Source organism: Pinus tabuliformis, chromosome 3_2 (genome assembly GCF_031772625.1).
Source record: "Pinus tabuliformis cultivar Carrire ecotype Pingquan chromosome 3_2, CPIR1, whole genome shotgun sequence".
In the NCBI taxonomy this organism is placed as follows: domain Eukaryota; kingdom Viridiplantae; phylum Streptophyta; class Pinopsida; order Pinales; family Pinaceae; genus Pinus; species Pinus tabuliformis.
Window position 1 is genome coordinate 928,666,047 of NC_142302.1, and position 16,805 is coordinate 928,682,851.

Consider the following 16,805-nt stretch of genomic DNA (forward strand, 5'->3'; position numbering starts at 1 on the left):
TTCCTAAATTTTGGTTTCTGTGTTCACTCTTTCCAGTTCTATTCAAGGGTTTTGCTGCCTGTAGTTAGTACACCTCTGTTTGAAACCCCTTTCCTTGCTGTTATTCTACCTTCATTGTGGAAAGAACTGTAAATGTTTTTTTATTTATTTTGAGTCATTTTCAATTCTCCCTTACAAATAAGTAGCGTAATTATACTTTCGTTTCTTGATTTGAAAGTGTTGCAAGTGTCATTTTCAGTCATAGAATAGAATCTGATTGTTCTTGATAGTCGATTACACTGTTACTCTTGTATTTGATCTAAATTAGTAGTTTTTCTAGTGTCGAAAGCAAGTTTTCAATTCCAAATCGCAAAGTGTTGTCATTATCCTCATTTTGTCTTGAAAAGAAACTTGTTAGTAATTGTTGCTTTGAAAAATAATTCAGATTTGTGCATTAGCTTTCTTTTTATCATTTACATATTAAGAAGGCTGAAAACAAATACATGCATGTGCATTTGCATTTAGACTCTTTGATTGGTTTGATTTAGGACAATGCATATAGTGTGTGCTCTTTGCTCTTTGTTGAAAGAACGCCATCTCTCTTTCCTTAGTAGCTAGGATTTTCATTTGCAAAAAGAAGACTAAACAACTGTTTATCATATTAGATTGCATTTTAGGAATTGTACATCTACATGACGCGGTGAACCTGAAAGGAAAATTTCTTAAACAAGATCAACTATAAAATAAATTTAATGAATCTAAAAATGCTTTGGAACCCAATGCACAACATCTAGAAGTGTTGTGGGGAAAAATGCCTATGCAGGACGATCCTATCCACCTAAGGTGTGACAGTGCCTTAGCAACAAACGAGTACAGCTACACTGGTTTCTTCCTTTATGAAATGTGAAATAAGAGAGATCAATAGACCTACCGGTGTCTTTCGTTTGTCCCTCGATCCAATCTCCCTTCTCTTTGGGTGTTCACAGCTACTTGCCTTCTTGCTTATCCAGCTACAACTTCCTGCAAGATCACAAGAGAACAGCTACTTGCGACAAGAGAACAGCTACTTGAGACAAGAGAAGAACACCACACAAAGACAGATGTTCACATTTATAACTAGTTTAGGATTAGAAATAAACCAAATACACTAATACATTTATACATCAAAATACATCAGCATATAGGAGAAACCAAGATAGCTTTATTGATGAATAACAAGGTTCACGAAGAGATACAACCCATAGGGCTCCAATCCAGCATCTCCTTCCCAACAAATGGAATTCCTACCTTTAGCCCCTTCAAAGCATTAAGCACCCAATGATTCCAGTCTCAAACCAACAACAATTCTTTGCAATAATAAAATTCCAGCCTCTAGATCTCATGGAGGAGAGATCCATACATAGATGTTTGGAGAGGGGATGAGTCAGCTTGAGATCTGACTAGTGTCCTCTCCCTCTGTCAGTTATTGAGTCCACTTGGAGGTTATTGCTTCCAGTTGGAGATTTGGAACCTCTTACTCATCACCAGTCGAATTCCCTGAGGCAAGTGTCATTTTGGAAGCTTCCTGGGTTCTGACACCTTGAGGAATGAGTCTGCCACTTGTCCAATCTCGCTCAGCGCAGGTAGCCAGTGTTGGATTTGACATTCAGCACAGGTAGCCAGTGGAGCCATTGACATTCAGCGCAAATGGTCAGTGGAGCAGTTGACATGATCCTGAATTGACTTGTTTTTGAGCAGTTTCAGGTGGAGAACTTTTGTGAATTGCTGTGGTTTTTTAGCCTTGTTCCTCTAGGGGTAGGAACAACATGTTTAGGGACTTTGGATCCCTTAGATTATGGACATTTCATGCTCAATGCTGTAAGGCACAAAAATTTCTATAACAGTTGCCCCCTAAAGTATGAGGCTGTTTATCGGGCGAAATGCTTTATCAAGGGGATCCGAAGTTCATCCAATGCTGGGAGGAGACCTGTAATACAATACAATACAATACATTATTTTTCATACTGTTTTCATGATCTAGCTGAGGCGGGCATTCCCATGCTCAGCTTTATAAATACATTTTTCTGTACATAGAATAGACAATCGTCTGATGGTAGACTGATAATTTTGATGAAATTATCATCCTCTGAGTAGGATGATTATCTGCTGCAATGATGTACATGTCAATGTCTTTATCTTTCCTGAATATATATCGTAGCCCGGATGGATGAAACTAGATCCGGGGTCTTCAAACTCGTTCGATCTTCACTCTAAGTACAAGTCGATCCATGTGAGAAACGTTCTGAAGTCGAACATGGAAAGACATCGCTTGATTACCGCTCAATGATGTAAACCATTAACAAGCGCGAGAGGAATCACCGATAATGATAATGACCCTCAAGGTACTGCAGTAAATATCACGTGGTGTGAATAAAGGACTTGGCGTCGAACACCATGCAAAATCTTTCGGTCGAAGGTCATTGATGTATACCTGTCGCCGGAAGTGAGAAACTTGCCATTGTGGCATGCAAGCTTCAAAGTACTGAAGGGTTTGTTCCTAGATCAACTTCTTGGATAATGAGCTGATGTTGACAAGAAGCGATCCGTCACAGGAGGGCCTTGATGGATCCCACATCAGTGACACGGAATGGAGCTAATGATTTTAATGGAGGTGAAAACGATCTGTGACATATGATTCAGGGTGGCGGTCATGAATGGATGAAGGATAATGTATGGCAGTGGATGGGACATGGTTGACTCTTTCTGAACGACTTCTCTTGAACATATGGCGACACTGATGCGATGGATCGGTAGAATTACCCCAAATATGGATGGTATGGCGAGACCATGGTGATGTGGCCGGTGAATGAAACAACCCAACTCAATTGTGGTACGGAGGAAAAGTGTCATGTTCAAGAGCGACTTGCTACCATCAAAGTTTTCTTTAGTTTCTCCCAAATTTTCCCCAGTCATTGCTGACCAGTACCTCTTTATTTTTGTCAAGCTTGAGGAGGATAACATATGCTTGTTCTATAACCTGCCCTTCGGGCAAGCCCATCGCTATGTTTTAACGAGCCTAGCGATAGTGAAACTCGTTCTCGTCTAAAGACAAGTTTGTCGTTATTTAATGATTTTAACGAGTCTAACGACAAGGATAACTCGGTCCTTTTCATTTTTAGAGAGTCTGAAAAGGTACATAAAGTCAACTCCAAAATTCCTTTTTCTTCATCTAATCCCTTAAGTCCGAAAAAGTATAAAACAATACAGAAGGGATGAGCTTTCGATAGTTTTAACGAGCCGAATAAAACAAGCGCTCGATCTTTTTGTGCAATAATCCCTCAGGTCCAAAAAGATTAAAATCTAGAGGAGGGATAGCTCTTCCGGTCGCTTTAACGAGCTGGAAGCCCAAAACTCGGCAACCTTTTCATATTTTATGAGTCAGTTGAAAAGAGCTTAAAAAAGACTCGTCTTCTAAGGAACGAGTGATAAACAGGGATAGCAGCAGATTCCAGGTACAGGTTGGAATTTTCCAATCACGGCAGTGTCACAAGGATGGCTAGGTGAAATCACTCTTCGCAGTTGTTCCTCAAAATGGGTAAACAATCATATGGAGGTGAACGATCGACCAAATGAAAAGTGGAGGTGACGGTGCAAACACGACCAAGGCTTTAACGGCTGATGATATTACATTCACGGTGGTTATTTACCGGGTAGGTTCATTTTTTATTTTAAAATGAGCTTAAACGCTGGTGGAAACACTTGCTCATTGCTTATGTTTATTTTTTAACGAGCATGAATTCCACGTTAAAACTGCTCGGATCTTGCGTTTACTTTTTAACGAGCATGAACTTTGTGCTAAAACTGCTCGAAGATAATTTTGCATGCCCCCAGCATAATAACGCAAATCGAGGTGCATGCATGTTGGTCACTATTTAAGCATAGTAACGCTTGAGGTACAACCCATTACGGGGTTGCGCCAGTGAAATTCCGTCATAATCCATTAACTCGTAGGCTCCTTTTGCTAACACTCGTTTAACAATATAGGGGCCCATCCATAAAGAATTAAATTTACCTGCTCCCAATTTATCGGATTCTTGGTCATAAAGCAAGACCAAGTCACCTTCTCAGAAGACACGGGGTTTGACATTTTTGTCAAACTGCGCCTTGACTCGTTTCTTATGGGTTTCGTTAGCCAAAGCGGCATCACGACGGGTTTCATCCAATTGGATTAATTCCAAGAAACGTGCCTCTTCTTCTGAAGTTCCAGGGAGGAGATCAATTGCGAGTTTAAGCGACGAAATTTCGCACTGGATTGGCAAGACTGCTTCCAGGCCATACACCAGTTGAAAAGGTGTGAACCCAGTCGCATTCTTTACCGATGTTTGGTAAGCCCACAAGTCTGAGTATAGGATTAGGTGCCACCTTCTTTTATGAACCCCGATCATCCTTTGCAACATACGCTTCAGGACCTTGTTGATTGCTTCAACTTGTCCGTTGGCTTGCGGATAATACGGGGTAGAGCTGTCGTGAGATAACCCTAGCTTGGCAGCTAATTCGACCATCATGTGATTGCGAAAATGCGATCCATGATCTGTCACTATAGCCTGTGGTATGCCGAACCTGGCGACTACATGATTGAAAAAGAAAAGGGCAGCTGTTTCACCAGTGTTATCCAATGTAGGCATCGCCTCGGCCCATTTGGTAAAATAGTCAACAACGACTATGATATACCCATGGCCCCCGATCGAGGTGGGGTTACATTGCATGAAATCGATGCCCCATTTGGCGAAAGGCCCAACAGCAACCATTGGCTGTAAAGGTGCGGGTGGTCTTCTAGTTTTGCTATCAAAAATTTGACAAGCATGGCAACTTCTGACTGCGATTATGCAATCTTTGAACATGGTTGGCCAGAAGTATCCTGCTCGTAAGATTTTTTGTGTTGTTGCATATCCAGATTGATGCCCCCCACATGCGCCTGAATGACACTCATTCAGGGCTTTTTCGGCCTCCTCATGGGTAAGGCACCTCCTTAGGACTGTATCGATACCACGACGGTAAAGCGTATCACCGACGATCATGTAGTCTTTAGCTTGGTATTGTATACGTTTCTGTTCTAAGTGAGAGGTGTCAGGCCTGAATTTTTGGGTTTGGAGATAAATTATGATATCTCCATACCACTCATTGCTTGTAGATATCAGAAACAAATTCTCGTCCACGATTGATTCTTCGGAGGTTTCATCGTTGGAAGATGATGGGAGATCGCACAATAATTCTGCGAAAACTAGAGCTTTCTTTGATTTGGATTTTACAAATTCCAGATCAAACTCTTGAAGGATCGCTATCCATTTTGAATATTTTCCCCCCAGCAACTGTCGCGACAGTATATAAGTCATGGGGTTGCAATCTGATAAAATGGTAGTTTTCCGAAAGAGGACATAATGTCGAAACCTTTGAATTGCTTGAACAGCTGCAAGCGCTAGTTTTTCAACATAAGAATATTTACTTTCTGTATCATTTAAGTTTTTACTTAAATAATATATAGGATGTTCAATTCCATCGACTTCTTGAACTAAGACCATCGCAATGGTCGTATCCGCTGCAGCCAGATACAGGTTAAAATCTCTTTGATAGTCTGGGGCATACATTAATGATGCTTTTACTAGAGAATCTTTCAGATCATCAAAGGAAGCTTGCGCCACCTGATCCCAAACAAAAGGTACATCCTTTTTCAAAAGACGAGTATAACCTTTAGCAAGTTCTGCGTAATTTGGAATGAACCTCCTCAGAAAGTTTGCTTTCCCTTGGAGTTTCTGAATCTGAAGCAAATTTGAAGGTGGAGGCAAATTAATGATTGCCTGAACCTTGCAAGGATCGAAACGAATCCCATCCTTAGAGACTACAAAGCCAAGTAAACGACCAGAACCAACGCAAATACACATTTGTGTGGATTGAGTCTTATCTTGTAGTGTCGGCAACGTAGAAATATCGCCCTTAAATGCTGCAAATGATCAGTCCGCTTTCGAAAATGAGCCAGAAGGTCTTAGATATATGGTTGAACGATGTTCTTGATGTCATGGAAGGCATAATTCATTTCCCTCTGAAATGTCGCCCCTGCGTTCTTTAAACCAAAGGGTAATTTTCGATAAGCGAATGTGCCCCACGGACAAATAAATGCAGTCTTTGACTGGTCCTGTGGGCGGATATTTATTTGATTATACCCGGAAAATCCATCCATAAATGAAAAGATTTCACATCCGGTGCATTCATCAATTATCTGGTCAATGAAGGGCGTAGGGTAGTTGTCCTTTGGACAAGCTTGGTTTACATCCCTATAGTCGACACACACGCTAATCGTCCCTTGTTTTTTCATAACAGGGACAATATTCGATACCCAATCGGTTAGAGGAACCGGGTAGATGAAACCAGTATGGAGGAGCTTTTCAACTTCTGCTTTAATGGCAGCGGCTTTCTTGGGGTGCACCTGCCGAAGCTGTTGTCTTATTGGTTTGACATCAGGATACATTTTAATTTCATGTTCAACGATACTCGAGTCAATGCCTGGCATTTCATCATACGACCAAGCAAAGACATCTCTGAATTCGTGAAAAAGAGCATTATATATTTCTAGTTCTGAAGGGGAACAACCTTTGCCGACATAAATATTCTCTACAACATTTGTTTTAGTCGAGATATTTATGGCTATAGTCTCTTCAATATTGGACAAGTTTCGCTCGGAATCCACCGTATTTACAATATTTGATAGGAATTCAAAAACTGAAGGGTGATAAAGGTCATGTTGAGTATCTTCTTCATATTTCGGAAGAAGGGAACGATGGTGGCAATCATTCCATGGTGCCCCCTCAATCAACATTGATTGTAGAATTCCTTCGTTAGTCCCATGTACTTTTGACCAAGTATCTAATGGGGTACCATATTCTCTAGACCTATCTACCCAAACGCTTGATGAGCGTTGATTTGGGTTCGCCTCCCATGCTCGAAATATTGATTGCTACAATATTTATATAGGGCTTGGGGGCAAAACCATTGCATGATCCATTTTGACATCGTCTTCTAAGATCTTCGTAGAAGATATCATGTTGCAGGCTCTTACGAATGCTACTTCTCCTATATAGAATGGAGGTGGAAGTGCGAAAGTTCCCATTAATGTGGGGTCTTTCAGTAGGCCTACTCCGATGTCTTGAAGCGAATGGTTGCTTCCATGGATCATGGGAATGCTTCCTGCAACTTGTGAACCATTAGGGAGGAAGTTTTGTTGGTCGACGATCGTAATCCCTCCTTCAAACGGGAATGCGATCTTCCTAAAATAAGTCGACACAACAGCAGCCATGGCATAGATCCATGGTCTTCCCAGTAGGATGTTGTAGTCAAGATTCCCATCGATGACTTCAACATCTATTTCTACTGTTTTTCCTCCCAGTTCAAACTTCAAGTTATTAAGGATACCGTACGGGGTATAAGTCCTTCCGTCGAAAGCTTTTAATGTCGTCGAAGATCGCGACAAGGTTGGAGATCCTAAAGTTTTCCAGCAACTCATCGACATAATACATGTAGATGCCCCCTCGTCAATAATTGTTCGGTGAACAGTTTTGCTGAGGGCTTTCACTTGAATAAGGAAAGCTAGTTGAGCTGGTAACTGAGGATCATATTCTTTGTGGTCAAAGGATACAAGATTGGAATCCTTAGTATCAACCCCACCAATAGCCGATAACAAAGCCTGCCTTTGGGATGGGAAATTTTGTAGTACTTCAAGAGTCGACATAGCGGATGGCGATTGGGCCAAATCTTCTACTATGTTATAATGCTGCGCCGCTCTGGCGCGAGGATTAAATGTCGACTTGTGTACTACTCCCTTTGGCGGTTTTATTGTTAATTCAGGAATGATGGGTGGTACAACTTCTGTCGAAGTTGTTGTCAAACTACTTGGTTGATCTTTACCTTTGTCATTCAACAGCTGCGGATTCCCGTAATCTTTTTTCCTTGTCGAAATCAAAGCATCATTCTGCTGTTTTGAAACCGACAACATAAGCACTTGCGACAGGGAAGCATTTCCACTATCAACCAGATTTTGACCTGGGTTTGGGAACGGATCAGTTAACACAGCTGAGGTTTGCGAACTTTTGAAGAACCTTCTAAGCTCAGCTTTGTATGGACAATCGGCTGTCCAATGATCCTCGTCACATATCATGCATGGACTTTTTGGTTTCCCTTTCCTAGGAGGGTTTGAAGAAGTTTTTCCAGGAGATGACTCACCCTGTTTCTTCTTCTTCCCTTTGTTTTGCTTCTTCTTGCTTCCTGGTTGATTGGTTTCTTTGCCTTTATCTGCTGATACGACATTTACTTCCGAAGCAAGAATTTCATCTTTTGCATTTTGATCTGAATTCTTACGGGCTTTCTTAGACGAAGCCTTTGTCGATTTCGCGTTTGCCGTGCCAATCACGCCATCGCCGGCATGAGAGTCACTATTTGATTTAGGAGGAGGAGGAATTGAAAATTCCGGTCTAGGGGCGTCAGGTATTTTGTCGTAGAGCGTGCCAGACTGAGTATAAACTAAGTCTAGATATTGTGCACGAGCAATAACTTGCTCCTCTGTTACGACTCCCCCCTTTGCCACATCTTCTGTTATAGCAGGAAGTAACGACTTTATAAACCATTCAGCTAACAGCTGATCGGGAACATATGTTTTCACCATCCTACGACGACGACGCCATTCATGTATATGATCGGATATATGAGTGGCGGTTGTCTGCTTGAAGTTGGTTAATATTTCTGTTCCCGTTTCGTACCTTATCGGTAATTGAAAATGGGTTAAGAAAGTCGTGGCTAGGGAGCTAAAATTGTCGAATGAGGCTCTAGGTAACTCAATATACCATTTTGCCGCCGGACCCATTAACATCCTCTGGAAAAGGCGAAGCCTTATCGAATCATCATTTAGGGTGTTTGATGAACACCACAGATGAAAAGTCATCATGTGATTCGATGGGTCTTCACCTGGATTTCCATTGAATTTAGGAATGTCAGATGGAAGTTTGTGAGGAATCGCTGGCCACCAAGGGGCGTAAGCAATCAGATCGTTGGTTAACCGGTGTAAATCGGGTAACTCTAAAGTTGCCACGAATGGTAACTGTTGATTCAGGTTAGGTGAAGCATAACCAGGGTACGATGGAATCGCCTGAGCAGTGGGCCTTTGCATACCAGCATAATGTAATTGATGCTGGTATGATTGATACGGTTGGTGGACTTAACCAGCGTAAAGCGGTTGGTTTTGACCGTTTTGAATATACGGTTGTCCACTGTTCGCAAAGATCTGCTGCTCAGAACCTTGGTACACTTGTTGGAATTGTGGTTGTTGGTATTGCACTAGCCACGGTTGTGAAGCCATGTTCTGTTGCGCTATACTAACTGTTGGACCAAGGTGTGGGGTAATTGTATCCGTTTGGACCTGTGTCACCCCACCAGTTGGCGATTGTGGTTCTGACCCAGGGTCAAGGGGCTGTTGCATTACAACCTGAGAAATCTGAGGTTGACATACAACAGGCAACGTTTGAACTTGTGACACTGTTACAATAGCCGGTGTGGTCGGGATGTTCGACATAGGTACACACTATTGCATAGAATATACAACCCTCGGTTGTTGAGGTAGCATAGGTACCCAACCACTCGATGTAATTCCAGTATAACCTGAATACTATTGTGAACTCTCGTATGGATACCCTCCCGGAGGGGGCAATGAAAGGGCATACTGCCCCCCATACGGTAGCAATCCGGAACTCAAGGGGATTGTTTGTCCTTGGGACTAGATTGCCCAAATTGACCTCCAAATGGATCAATCTGGCGAGTCTCAACATAAGAGTTGCCGGATATTATTCCGGATGAACAAACTGGAACAGACCACACTGTCGAAATAGTCCCTTGGTGGACTCCTTCTAACGGTTGTGAGCTAGTCGGGACAGCTGGTATGCCGGCAAACATTGTCGGAGTGACGGCAGGAGCTTCTGCTGTCGCTGTGTCGTTTGACACAGTCCTAGATGTTGACGGTTGTTTAGACATTTTGAGTCTATCCAATAGATTGCCTAGCGATTCTACAGGAACTTCCACTTGTGGTGGATTAACTTCTGATGAAGGAAATAGAGTGACCCCGACTCCAAAATGGGTTGGAGTACTTGCTTGCGGATCCTCTGCAATTTCCTCTATCGCAATCAAACCCGGTGGAAGAGGAAGACCGTCAGGTCTGTAAAATATTTCTGGTGCCGAAGAAGGGGTTGAATCGACAGCGACAGTTGTTTGAGGAGCAAGACTCTCTGAACCGGTTACAAATGGAACTGGTTCAGTAGCACAAGTATTTGCCCCCAGACTAGGATCAGTGTTACTGTCCCTCTGTGGCTGTTGAGCTTCATCTATAGAGGCAGGGTTTCCAGAAATGTTTGGAGTAACCGGAATCTCAGATGTCGTCGGAACACTTGTTCTAACTTTGATAGGAGATTTTGAACCGGTTAAACGAGTTCGCTTTGTCCGTACTGTTTTCGATTCCGGAGACAAAGACGGTTGACTCGTAAGCCTCCGCGAATGACGGGGTTTCAATTGACTTTCTTCCACGATTACGGATTACTCGATCAACCAAAATACAAAAGGGGAAAGTGTGTTTCCGAATTAAATGAACTTTTTTAGACGCTTTTAGACACAACTTGCTTTTTCACTTTTAAAGAGTCGAGAAAAAGCTAAAGATGACTCTAGTCTCCTTCGATGTTTTAATGAGCCCGAAGTGAAAAATGCTCGGATGGAATTTTTCTGTTATAGAGTCTGAAAAAGGCCAAAAGGAACTGCTCTGGAGTTCTAGGCAGAGGGTGTGCCAAACTTTTCGCAAAACCACAGAATACTTTATAGGGTACGGGCGGTCGATCTTCGTGAATGCTGTGTTCACTGCATTGCGATCAGTAGGGCGGCCGACACGGCTTCCTAATGATAAAGGATATATGCCTATAGGGGTCTCCCAATATATACGCGATGGTATGTGGGAGCACAATCCATACTAGCGCTATCGTCCCTTAGGAGGAATCACCCACCTTCCACGAGATCGGCAGTCACTAGGCTTAATGACGCCGGAACACGTCTCTAGCCTAGACCTCTATGTTGTGCGTTATGTTACAATGCGTTGTTAGGTTCATTTAGTTTATTTTAGGTTGATCTTTTTAAAGTTTGCCTTTCAAGATTCACCACGAGATGTATGATACAAATTCCTAAATGCAGTCTAAAGATGATAAGCAAGCTTTATATCTTTCCAACTTTGAAAATCCTAGCTACTAAGGGAGAAGAAAGACACCATCTTTTCTCAAAGAGCAATCAACACACTCTAATGCACTTTTCCTAAATCCAACATGCAAACTATCAAATGCAAAATGCACAATGCAGGTGTTTGTTTTCCGCTTTCTTAGTATTGATGCCTACAAAGAAAGCTTTTTGTACAACTTTGAATTTGCTTTTAAATGATCAATACAAACAAGTTCAGCTTTTTCGAAATCAGAGAAGATAGAAGAGATTACACTACTTAACGATTTTCGAAATAAAGACTTGTTTCGACACTTAAAAGAGACAAATTCAAACTAATAAGCAAAAGTAAATATATAATCAATCTACAAACAGCCAATGAACTCTCTTCTAAGATCACAATCAATCAGATCTGAATCAAAGGCTACAGGATGACTATTTTACTCATGCAAAGGAAAACTGTAAATGATGCCACAAACACATAAAAACACTCATAGTATTTTTGTACAAAAGGAGGCGGAATCTAAGCAAAGAAAAGGAGTTATCTGACTGGTACCTATGTTGGTTAAATGCTGCAAAAAAATAGAGATCAAAACAGGGAAACAGAGAGCAGAGAACCCTAGTTGCACAAGGCCAAACTGGTTCAGTGCAACCTCAACACTGAGGACTTGACATTCAGCGCAGGTAGCCTTCACGGGACCTGCGTTGAAATGCAGACTGCCTTCACAGCAGTTTCACTGAAGGAGAAACTCTCGTTTCTCCTGGGTTCTGGGTCACAAATTGCTCAAAAATCAACAGTTTCAGGCCAAATCAAAAACACAAGCAAGGTATATTCAAAGGGATGCTTTGAAAGCTACTAAGATCTATCACAAGGATCATCAAATCATTCGTGGATCCATTGTTTAGATCATAGACAAGTCCAGCAATTGGATCAAAGCAGCAACTTTCTACTTTGCATCCGGGAAAGATGCAGTTTGACTGTTGCTGTCAAGTCTATGATGCAAACAAATGATAGAAACACAAACAAAATGACTAAACAAATTCTTCCCCAGCGGAGTCGCCAATTTGTTGTGGGGAAAAATGCCTATGCAGGACGATCCTATCCACCTAAGGTGTGACAGTGCCTTAGCAACAAACGAGTACAGCTACACTGGTTTCTTTCTTTATGAAATGTGAAAGAAGAGAGATCAATAGACCTACCGGTGTCTTCCATTTGTCCCTCTATCCAATCTCCCTTCTCTTTGGGTGTTCACAGCTACTTGCCTTCTTGCTTATCCAGTTACAACTTCCTGTAAGATCACAAGAGAACAGCTACTTGAGACAAGAGAAGAACACTACACAAAGACAGATGTTCACATTCATAACTAGTTTAGGATTAGAAATAAACCAAATACACTAATACATTTATACATCAAAATACATCAGCATATAGGAGAAACCAAGATAGCTTTATTGATGAATAACAAGGTTCAGGAAGAGATACAACCCAGAGGGCTCCAATCCAGCATCTCCTTCCCAGCAAATGGAATTCCTATCTTCAGCCCCTTCAAAGCATTAAGCACCCAATGATTCCAGTCTCAAACCAACATCAATTCTTTGCAATAATAAAATTCCAGCCTCTAGATCTCATGGAGGAGAGATCCATATATAGATGTTTGGAGAGAGGATGAGTCAGCTTGAGATCTGACTAGTGTCCTCTCCCTCTGTCAGTTCTTGAGTCCACTTGGAGGTTCTTGCTTCCACTTGGAGATTTTGAACCTCTTACTCATCACCAGCCGAATTCCCTGAGGCAAGTGTCATTTTGGAAGCTTCCTGGGTTCTGACACCTTGAGGAATGAGTCTGCCACTTGTCCAATCTCGCTCAGCGCAGGTAGCCAGTGTTGGAGTTGACATTCAACGCAGGTAGCTAGTGGAGCCATTGACATTCAGCGCAGATGGTCAGTGGAGCAGTTGACATGATCCTGAATTGACTTGTTTTTTAGCAGTTTCAGGTGGAGAACTTTTGTGAATTACTGTGGTTTGTTAGCCTTGTTCCTCTAGGGGTAGGAACAACATGTTTAGGGACTTTGGATCCCTTAGATTATGGACATTTCATGCTCAATGCTGTAAGGCACAAAAATTTCTATAACAAGAAGTATAGGCTAGAGACGTGTTCCGGCATCGTAAAACGTGGTAACTGTTGCTTTCATTGTTGGTTGGGTGATTCCTCCACTTTGAGATGACAAGTGCCAATATGGACTTGTGCTCCCACGTACCGTCGAGTATATATTGGGAGACCACAATAGGCTTTATCCTTTATCCACAGGAAGCCGTGTCTGCCTCCATATCGATCGCAATGCACTGAACACAGCATTTGGGAAGATTGACTGCCGTACGGTAAAAAGTATTCGGCAGTTTTGCGATTGGTTTGGTAATCCCTCTGTCTAGATTTCCAGAGTAGTCCCTTTCATTCCTTTTCAGACTCCTTAACGGAAAAGGTCCGTCTGAGCAGTTGTCACTTCAGGCTCATTAAAAATCGAAGGTGACTAGAGTCATATTTTGTTTTTTCTCGCCTCCTAAAAATTGAAAAAACAAGTTGTCTCAAAGCATCTAAAATTTATTTTAAATGAAATAATTATCACCTTTCCTACGTTGGTCTTAGGTTGAGGAAAATGGAGTCCACCAACCAAGGAGTTCCCCTTGGAGGAAATCCTAGTCCCTTCTCCTCTTGGGGAGATTTTGGTGCACCCCATATGGCCACATTGTCGCTTCCAGGATTGACAAACGGCTTACCCATATGGCTCTTCTCAACCTCTGTCATTTAGAACACCACGATTCCTGAACAATCGAGTCAGTAACTAGACGATTCCAGGGTTACCCCCCAACCCTCTACTTCATCCAATTCTTCTCCTCCTTCCTCTTCGCTTGATGAAGCTGGTAAAGCCAAAAATCAAGTACCTGAGAAGAAGAAGGAAAAGAAGAAGAAAGAGAAGAAGAAGAAGGAGCCAAAGGAAAAAAGGGGCAACCAAGCATCATCTAGTGAAAATCCACACACCGCACCGACCAGGCCTAGATCGCCATGTGTCATTTGCAAAGGAGACCACTATCAACGAGATTTTCCTTGCATCTCTCGGATCTTAAGGGACTGGTCTCCTCGTTTTCACAATCCGGTGTCATCAACCTCTGGTGATCATGTTGAAAGTACACCGTCAACTAGTGAATGTGAAGCCCCTGGGCAAAAAGGAAAGTGTAAATTTCCTTGTAAACTGTGTGAAGGCGACCACGTCATCCGCTGTTGTCCCTTCTTAGATGAGGCTAAAAGAGTTTTGGACGACCATCCGGTTTCACCGTTACGGCTTCCTTTTGGATATAAGAAACTCTTGCCGAGTCCGTCACTAGTCGAAAATCCGGCTGACACGTCCTTGTGGTCAGCCGAAGTGTCTATCATTGAAGATAAACCATCTAAATCCACACCAGACGAAAGTCAGAAGGTCGAGGCGGCAGTTGACCCGGTCTTGCCTTCAGAGGATCCATCTTCAGATGATACAGTCACTGAAGAGAACAAGGATGACATCGTCCAAATTATTTTCGTAAGCACAGACTCCGACGAACATGGGGGAAGTCTACTTGTTCCTTTACCGTAGGAAGGAAGTTTGTCAAAATCATATCCGGCCGTCTATTCGGTCCCACCTCCAAGCAAACCTGGTTGTTTCCTTTGACTGGAATCTACTAGGCAGACCCTGTTTACCGGCTAGTGTACCATTTCGAATCATTGCTCAAATATATAGAATGGTCATGGCCGTTACCATCATAGATGAAGGGGTTTTTGTGAGTATCCTTTCCTCATTTTCTTGGAAAGCACTTGGTTCGCCATCGCTTTTGCCTGAAATGAGAAATCTAACAGGATTTGACAAAGGAACCAGTCGACCGTTAGGGATCCTTCCCAATGTGCCCATAACATTGAGAGGGAAAACTGTTGACATGAACGTAATGGTAGTCCAAGGACCCCTGGATTATAATCTACTCCTTGGACGAGACTATATTTATTTCATGGGAGCCATTGTCTCATCACTCTTTAGAGTAATGTGTTTTTTGCACGAAGGAAGAGTGGTCAAGCTCGTATACTAGCTTTCATTTCCCGGTTCACACATAACAAATAGTCGTATACCATCCCTGAATGGTCTTCTCATGCAAGGAATGTCCCATCAATCCCCAGTCCATCCTCCTGATGAGCGCGAGTGATTTGGAGGATATGACTGAAACCCAGGGGGCATGCACCCCGGTCTGCTTCAGCAGGGAAACTTCAGGTATAGGATAGGTTTCCACGAGGGATATATGACTAGTCTAGCACACCCGTCTGTTTTGGAAAATGGGGATGAGACTAGAATAAGATTCCCTCATCAAAGTTATGTGAGTGGAGGCATCTGCGCCACTCACCTTTGTCTATTTCGGTAGACATCGCCAAAGAAGTGTTTTGTTTGTAACACAGATAGAACCATCTTTGGTAACCTGAAAGAGGTAGGCCTTTCCCGATAGAACAAATGTTTTGTCTGCAAATTGAGGGGTAACCTCGAAACTCTATTCTATACCTGGGGGCATGCAAACCTCTTGTAAGCAAGTGAAAAGAGACCAGCGTAACGCTAACCTCATACATTCACTAACTATAACTGCTTAAGTTAGGTGAGTGGTCGGACCGACCATTCGTTTCGCAGAGGGCCTTTTGTTCCAAAAGGCGTCGACGGAGTAAAGGAGAGAGTTTCCTACCTGACTTTAGTGGTTAGCTAACCCCATAAACAATAGTTGGTCACTCCTAGCTTGCATGCAAGAGGCTCGAGAGCAAAATTTTGTAAGGTGCAAGCTCCATAAAAATGGCATCTTAGATGAGACATCCTTATTATATGACTGGATTAATCGAGCAGTTTTAGCGCATAGTTCAAGCTCCTTAAAAAATAAACATAAGTCATGAGCAAGTGTTTCTCCCCGTGTTTAAGCTCATTAAAAAATGAACAGGTAAATAACCATCGTGAATGTAGTACTTCAGCCTTTAAATCCTTGGTCGTGTTCTCATCATCACCTCCACTCTGTATTGGCCGATCATTCACCTCCATTTGATTGTTTACCCCTTTTAAGGAACAACTACGAAGAGTGATCCTGTTAGCCATCCTTTTAACGCTGTCGTGATTGGAAAATTCCGAACCTTACCTGGAATCAGCTGCTACCCGAATTTATCACTCGTTCCTCAAAGACGAGTCTCCTTTAAGCTCTTTTCAACTGACTCGTAAAATATGAAAAGATTGCCGAGCCATTGGCCTCTCCAGCTCATTAAATTGATCGGAAGTGCTATCCCTCCTTTAGATTTTAATCTCTTTGGACCTGAGGGATCATTACACAAAAATATCGAGCACTTGTTTTGTTCGGCTTGTTAAAAGTACAGAAAATTCATCCCTTCTGTATTATTTTATACTTTTTCGGACTTAAGGGATTAGATGAAGAAAAAGGATTTTTGGAGTTTCCTTTACGCCCTTTTCAGACTCTCTAAAATTGAAAAGGATTGAGTTATCTTTCTCGTTAAACTCGTTAAAACC